Source organism: Lipotes vexillifer, unplaced genomic scaffold (genome assembly GCF_000442215.2).
Source record: "Lipotes vexillifer unplaced genomic scaffold, Lipotes_vexillifer_v1.1 scaffold1318, whole genome shotgun sequence".
NCBI lineage: Eukaryota > Metazoa > Chordata > Mammalia > Artiodactyla > Lipotidae > Lipotes > Lipotes vexillifer.
In genome coordinates this window covers 1,048,997-1,055,723 of record NW_006772582.1, presented here as the reverse complement: position 1 = coordinate 1,055,723, position 6,727 = coordinate 1,048,997, and the positions used below count along the sequence as shown (strand labels likewise).

Genomic DNA, 6,727 nt, shown 5'->3' with positions numbered 1-6,727 from the left:
ATGGAGAAACGTTTACCTTTGAGGTTGTCCCAAGTGGTAATAATGTTCCTTAAGGGCACCAGATGCCCTGATCCACACCAGGAATACTCTTGTCACACACCTCTATTTTAATGTCAGAAAGAGATACATGGATTTTGGCTCCAAAGAACCACAGAACCACAGAGAATGGGGTGAATAATGAAAGGAGTAGGGACCCCAAGGGCACAGACCTAGCCATGCAGGAGACAACAGAACAGCAGGCTCGTTATGTGGTGTTAATAGGCTTAACAAGACTATCTTCTGAGCTAATCAGTGGAACAGCAAGGGTTATACTGTACAGTTCTCAAATCTTGCTTTGACAGGAGGGAGAGAGTTTTCTTGAAAATGTTTTAATTAATTGGAGGGACTTCCCTGGCGGTCCAGTGGTTAAGACTCTGCACTTCCAATGCAGGGGGCGCAGGTTCGATCCCTGGTCAGGGAAACAAGATCCCACGTGCCATGCAGCGTGGCCAAACAAACAAACAAAACCACACCCCAACAAACAAACAAAAAAACATGAAAAAAGGCCTCTCTCATCTTCCAAGATGGCCCACACTCTGTCTATGGAGTGTGTATCTCCCTGAATAAACCTTCTTTCACTTAAAAAAAAATGAAAAAAAATGTTTTAATTAATTGAAATTAATTGTAGAGGATGGTATTGGCATCCACCAACCTCCCCTCGAGGTACACCCTAAGGTCACCTGCAGCACCTGAGTCTCTTCACGAGTGCTTTCTCTGGCTGCAGCAGTGTGCTCTGCCCATGTGCCAGACAAGCTGGAAGTATCGGGGGTGGGGGGGGGAACCCAAGAGGAATTTTAATCAATGAGGGATGAGAGTTGGTGGATAAATACCCCAGTGTTCTCACCCCTTGGCAGGACAGCCCCTAGGTGCATTCTGCAGTCTCAAAGGGACCCCAGTGGCGATGAGCACCGCTCGTAAGCACTCTTTCGTCTCGTCCCTACATTTCCCCGGTCCCTCACCATATACTTCCTTGTTAATAAACAACTTGGTCCCAGATCCTTGTCTCTCAGGAACTATTTCAGGGAAACCCAAACTAAAATATTTAAAAATTATTATTGAGGTATAATTTACATGCAATAAAAGTTACTTTTTTAGAGTACAGTTCTAGGAGTTTTGAAAGTCACAGTTGATCATGTATACCTTAAATTTACACAATATTATATGTCAATTATATTTCAATTAAATAAATAAATAAAATAAAAAATTCTTAAAAAAAGAAAGAAAGACACAATTGTGTAAATACCACCACATTTCTATCACTCTCCCCCTCCCTGAAATTCCCTGGCAACCATTTGTAGTCAAACCCCCAGCCACTCCCAGCCCCTCATAACCGCTGCTCAGTTTTCTGTCCTTATTCCAGTATGTCATAGATGTAAATGGAATCATACACTATGTCATCTTTTTGAGTCTGGCTCCTTTCACTTAGCAAAATGCATCTGAGATTCATTCACGTTGTTGAGCAAATCAGCAGTTTGTTCCTTTTTATTGCTGAGTAGTATTTCATGATACGAATACATCACAGTGTGTTTATCCCTTCACCAGTTGGAGAACATTTGGGTTGTTTCCAATCTTTGGAGGTTATACATAAAGACATTACAAACATTCACATACAGGCTTTCAAATGAATATAAGTTTTTGTTTCATTTGGGTAAACACCTTAGGAGTGTATAAGGTACATTCGTAAAAAGCTATTCAATTGTTTTCCAAACACCAATGCATGGGAGTTCCTCATCTGTACTTAGTATTTTCAGTTTAAAAATTTTTAGCCATTCTGATAGGTGTGTAGTGTTATCTCATTGTGGTTTTAATTTGCATTTCCCTAATGACTAATTACTTTGAGCATTTTTTCACGAGCTTAATCACCACTCCTGTATCTTTTTTGCTGAAGTAGGCTGTTCAGATCTTTAGCTCATTGCTCTTACTGTGTTTTGAACATTCTTAAATTTCAAAATGAGAGCTTTATTGACTTCTGATTAGAACTGCAGTTATACTCATTTTTAAAAATCAGGCAGCACATAAAAGTTTAAAGAAAGTGAAAACAAAATTAGAGACCCTTACCCTGATTCTTTTAGTCACAATGAGAGGAAAGTTTCAGGACACCAAATGACAGAGACCCATCAAAGGTAAATCATTTTATTGATAATGCTTAGCAACATTCCGATGTTAAAAATTAAAAGTAGAACTACCGGGACTTCCCTGGCAGTCCAGTGGTTAAGCCTCTGCGCTCCCACTGCAGGGGACACAGATTCGATCCCTGGTCGGGGAACTAAGATCCTGCATGCTGCGTGACGTGGCCAAAGCAAAAAAAAAAAAATAGAACTACCATATGATCCAGCAATCCCACGGCTTGGTATACATCCAAAGGAAATGAAAAGAGGATATCGAAGAGGTAGTTGAAATCCCGTGTTCACTGTAGCATTATTCACAACAGTCAACATACAGAAACAACCTGTTCATCAATAAATGAACGGATAAAGAAGATGTGGTATGTATGTGTGTGTGTGTATGTATACATATATGTGTGTGTGTATACACACACACATATATGTATACATACACACACACACACAATGGAATATTATTCAGCCATAAGGAAAAAGGACATCATGCCATTTGTGACAACACGGATGGATCTTGAGGGCATTATGGTAAGTGAAGTAAGCTAGACAGAGAAAGACAAATACTGCATGGTATCACTTTTATGTGGAATCTAAAACAAACAAGCAAAAAAAAGTCAGACTCATAGGGAGAGGTGGGTAAAAGGGTACAAACTTTCAGCTATGAGATGAATAAGGTCTGAGGTTCAAATGTAAAACATGGTGACTATAGTTGATAACACTGTACTGTAGAATTGAAGTTTGCTAAGAGGGTAGAACTTAAATGTTCTCACACACACACACACAAAGATAAATATGTGAGGTGATGGGATGTGTTAATCAACTAGGTGAGGGAAATCCTTTCAAAATGTGAACATATATCAAATCACCACTATGTACGCTTTAAATATCTTTCAATTTGATTTGTCAAATATACCTCAATAAAGCTAAAAAACAGTGTGGGAGCTGGACATGCACCTGTTGCCAAGCTCCACTGGCATGCACGACCACAGCCCTGCTCCAGGATGGAGATATGGTCTGTATATACTTTTTTTTAATTGAAATATAGTTGATTTACAACATTGTGTTAGTTTCCGGTGTACAGCACAGTGATTCCATATATATATATTCTTTTTCGGATTCTTTTCCCTTATAGATTACTACGAAATATTGAGTAGAGTTCCCTGTGCTGTACACTAGGTACTTGTTGGTTATCCACTATATACATTTTTAATACCTTCTCTTGGGTGGAAACCATGGCAAACAACTCTCTTACCTCATGTAAGGTGGTGAAACAGTGAAATCCAAGCACAACTCTGTTACCTCATTCAGGTGCTGAGGGAAGAGTCTGTCTCTGTTCTCTAATAAAACTATTTAACACCAGTCAAGCACTCTTTCTTCACAAAGGACTTCTCACAGAATTCTACAAATGTGATATATTCTCTTTGAAAAAGAAGTTTTGTTTTCTTGAAAAAGACACACAGAGCTAGCTAAATAGTCAACGTTTATTAAACCTATGTGCTTTGCAAAGGAGGGGAAAAGTCATTAAATGGTAGTTTCAGAGGATGTCCTAAGAATCTCTCATAATATCTATTAATATAAGATAGAGGAACAGTGCTGATATTTTTCTTTTTAACCTGATTCTTTTTTCTATGCACATATACATGCACACACAAAATAGCATATAAAATAGATAATATTTTGTAACAATTTGAATGTAATATATATCATGGAAATCTTTTCAAATCAAAAAATAAGGATCTATGTTAATCCTATTTAATGGTTCCCCAGCACACACTGTGTTACTATAATTTATTTATGCAATCCCCTACCTCTGAATATCAAGGTTGTGTGTAACACCTACATATTACATTTGTTAAGTGAACTGTCTCTCTTTGTCCTTTGATCACTTTTTTAGTGGGTTGTTGAAAAATACCTTAAATATTAGTGATATTAAATATATTTAATTAGTTTAAACATTTTAACAATGGCGCACGGGCTTAGTGGCCCGTGGCATGTGGGATCTTCCCTTTCTTCCTCAATAATTTAATTTTTAAAACATCATGCAGGACCTCCCTGTGCAGTGGTTAAGAATCCACCTGCCAATACAGGGGACACGGGTTCGAGCCCTGGTCCGGGAAGATCCCACATGCCGCGGAGCAACTAAGCCCGTGCGCCACAACTACTGAGCCTGTGCCCTAGAGCCCGTGCTCCACAACAAGAGAAGCCACTGCAACGAGAAGCCCGCACACTGCAATGAAGAGTAGCCCCCGCTTGCTGCAGCTAGAGAAAACCCACGCACAGCAACAAAGACCTAATGCAGCCAAAAATTAATTAATTAATTAATTAATTAATTAAAACAAAACAAAACATTATGCAGGTCCTAGCATGGAAGGTGGTTGGAGTTCACATAAGGAAGACAGCCAAGCAGGGTGACAGCCTGGCAGGCATTAGAAGAGCACATACAGTGGAACTGAGCGATAAGTAAATATACTGAGGATGATGAGAGGCAGGTTTCTCACTGTCGGAGAAGGGAATTACAAATAAAGAAAAGGAAAAAGCTAGAATGAGCACTGTGTATTGCATTGGAGTTACAGGGACTGATGTGAACTAATGGTATGGAATATAGAGATGTAGAAACAAATTTATATGTGTATGTGTGTGTGTGTGTGTGTGTGTGCAGAAAATACAAGTGTGAGTGTGTACACATTTATATATCCCCTTGCTCTGTCCACTAAGAGGACCTGTAGCAATGAGCACACCTAAAGCCCAGATCTTGGTATCTAAATTCCTTTTCTCCACTAAGAGGACTCCTTGTAGAAATGGCTGATTCCAGGTCTGGGGCATGGAAAATGCAAACTGAGTCTGCAACGTTTTGTACCAGAAAGTAAGGAAGTGCTTATAGACTGATGTGCCATATCAAGAGGACACAGGAGTCACCTTGAATGGGGCCCAAATCTGGGACAAACCTGGAACAATTTGAGCATCAAAATAAATAATGGGGCTTCCCTGGTGGCGCAGTGGTTGAGGGTCCGCCTGCCGATGCAGGGGACGCGGGTTCGTGCCCCGGTCCGGGAAGATCCCACATGCCGCGGAGCAGCTGGGCCCGTGAGCCATGGCCGCTGAGCCTGCGCGTCCGGAGCCTGTGCTCCGCAAGGGGAGAGGCCACGGCTGTGAGAGGCCCGCATATCGCAAAAAAAAAAAAGTTGAAAAATAAATAATGACGGTAACATTACATTCCACTGGATAGTAAAGGAATCCACCAATCCACATTGATATAAATAGACAAATGAGTAAATACATGGGGAGAAGGCCAACTAATAAGTTTAAAAGGAGTGATGGAATTAGAAAATTACCCCTTGTCAATCATTATGCTAGTTATTATTCAGGCAGGAAACATCAGTTGATGCTAAAACTGGAAGGTGAAAGTTGGGTGAGAACAGGATATTTACACAGCCTCAAAGTTCCTTCCTACAAAATAGTGATTAATTATGAGAGGAAAAAGAGTAACCTTACCATCAGACACTATTATTATTTTCAGACCAGCTGACATCATGAGCTACCTGATGTACAGTAAGAAAAGCACAGCATCACTTCTCTGATGTCCCTGCCAAACATGGGTAACTTAATCTAATCCTGAGAAAAGAAAGACCAGACAAACCCACCTGAGGGATATTCTACAAAATAACTGAGAACCTATTCCAGGTCAGAGAAAACTGAAGAGACATATCAAGACATATATACACATGACAATGTGTGACCCTGCATTGGATACTTTTGCTTTAAAGGACATTATTGAGACAGTTAATGAAACCTGATGGTGTCTCTGGGTGAACAGTATATGGGAATTCCTTGTACAGTTCTTGTCATTTTTCTGTAAGTTTGAACTTATTTCAAACTATAAAGTAAAAAGAAAAAAAAAATCATAAACAGGGGAAAGCCAGAAGAGTGACAGATTTATAGTCAGATGTGGGAAGAGGGCGGAACACTCAAATACTCAGACACTTCTTTGTGGTAAATGGATGAAAGAAAAGCCTTTAAATGAAAGGAGAAACAAAAATGCTCATGTGGCTGTAAAATATCAATATTTCTTGCACAGGCCTTTAGTGAAAGTACCTCAGCAAGTGACATTTGTATTAATTAGCAAAACATATAACAGAAAATAGGTCAATCAAAAAAAGGAGTCAGGGACTTCCTTGGGGGGGGTCCAGTGGTTAAGACTCCGCTCTCCCCAAAGCAGGGGGCCCAGGTTCAATCCCTGGTCAGGGGACCAGAGCCCACATGCCACAACTAAAAGAGCCTGCATGCCGCAACTAAAAGATCCCACATGTGGCAACAAAAGATCCCACATGCTGCAACTAAGACCCGGCGCAGCCAAATAAGTAAATATTAAAAAAAAAAGGAGGCAGGCCTGCAGAGGTCAATGTGATTATTGCCACTATCTCACAAACAACTACATAGTGAAAAGCAAGAGTTTAAAGTAAAGAAATATCATGAAGTTCAAAATCCAATAAAAAATACAGTACTGGAAAAGAAAGATATATATAGTACTGCGGGCCCAGAGCCAGAGGATATTCTCAGAATGGTCTTCA

General features: G+C 39.9%; 1 non-coding gene across 1 annotated transcript; it reads left to right on the top strand.

Moving 5' to 3' along the window:
* Positions 1–387: 387 nt before the first annotated feature.
* On the top strand, positions 388–460 carry TRNAG-UCC (transfer RNA glycine (anticodon UCC)). The gene has a single exon. It is a non-coding gene; the product is annotated as a tRNA-Gly (tRNA).
* Positions 461–6,727: the final 6,267 nt, after the last annotated feature.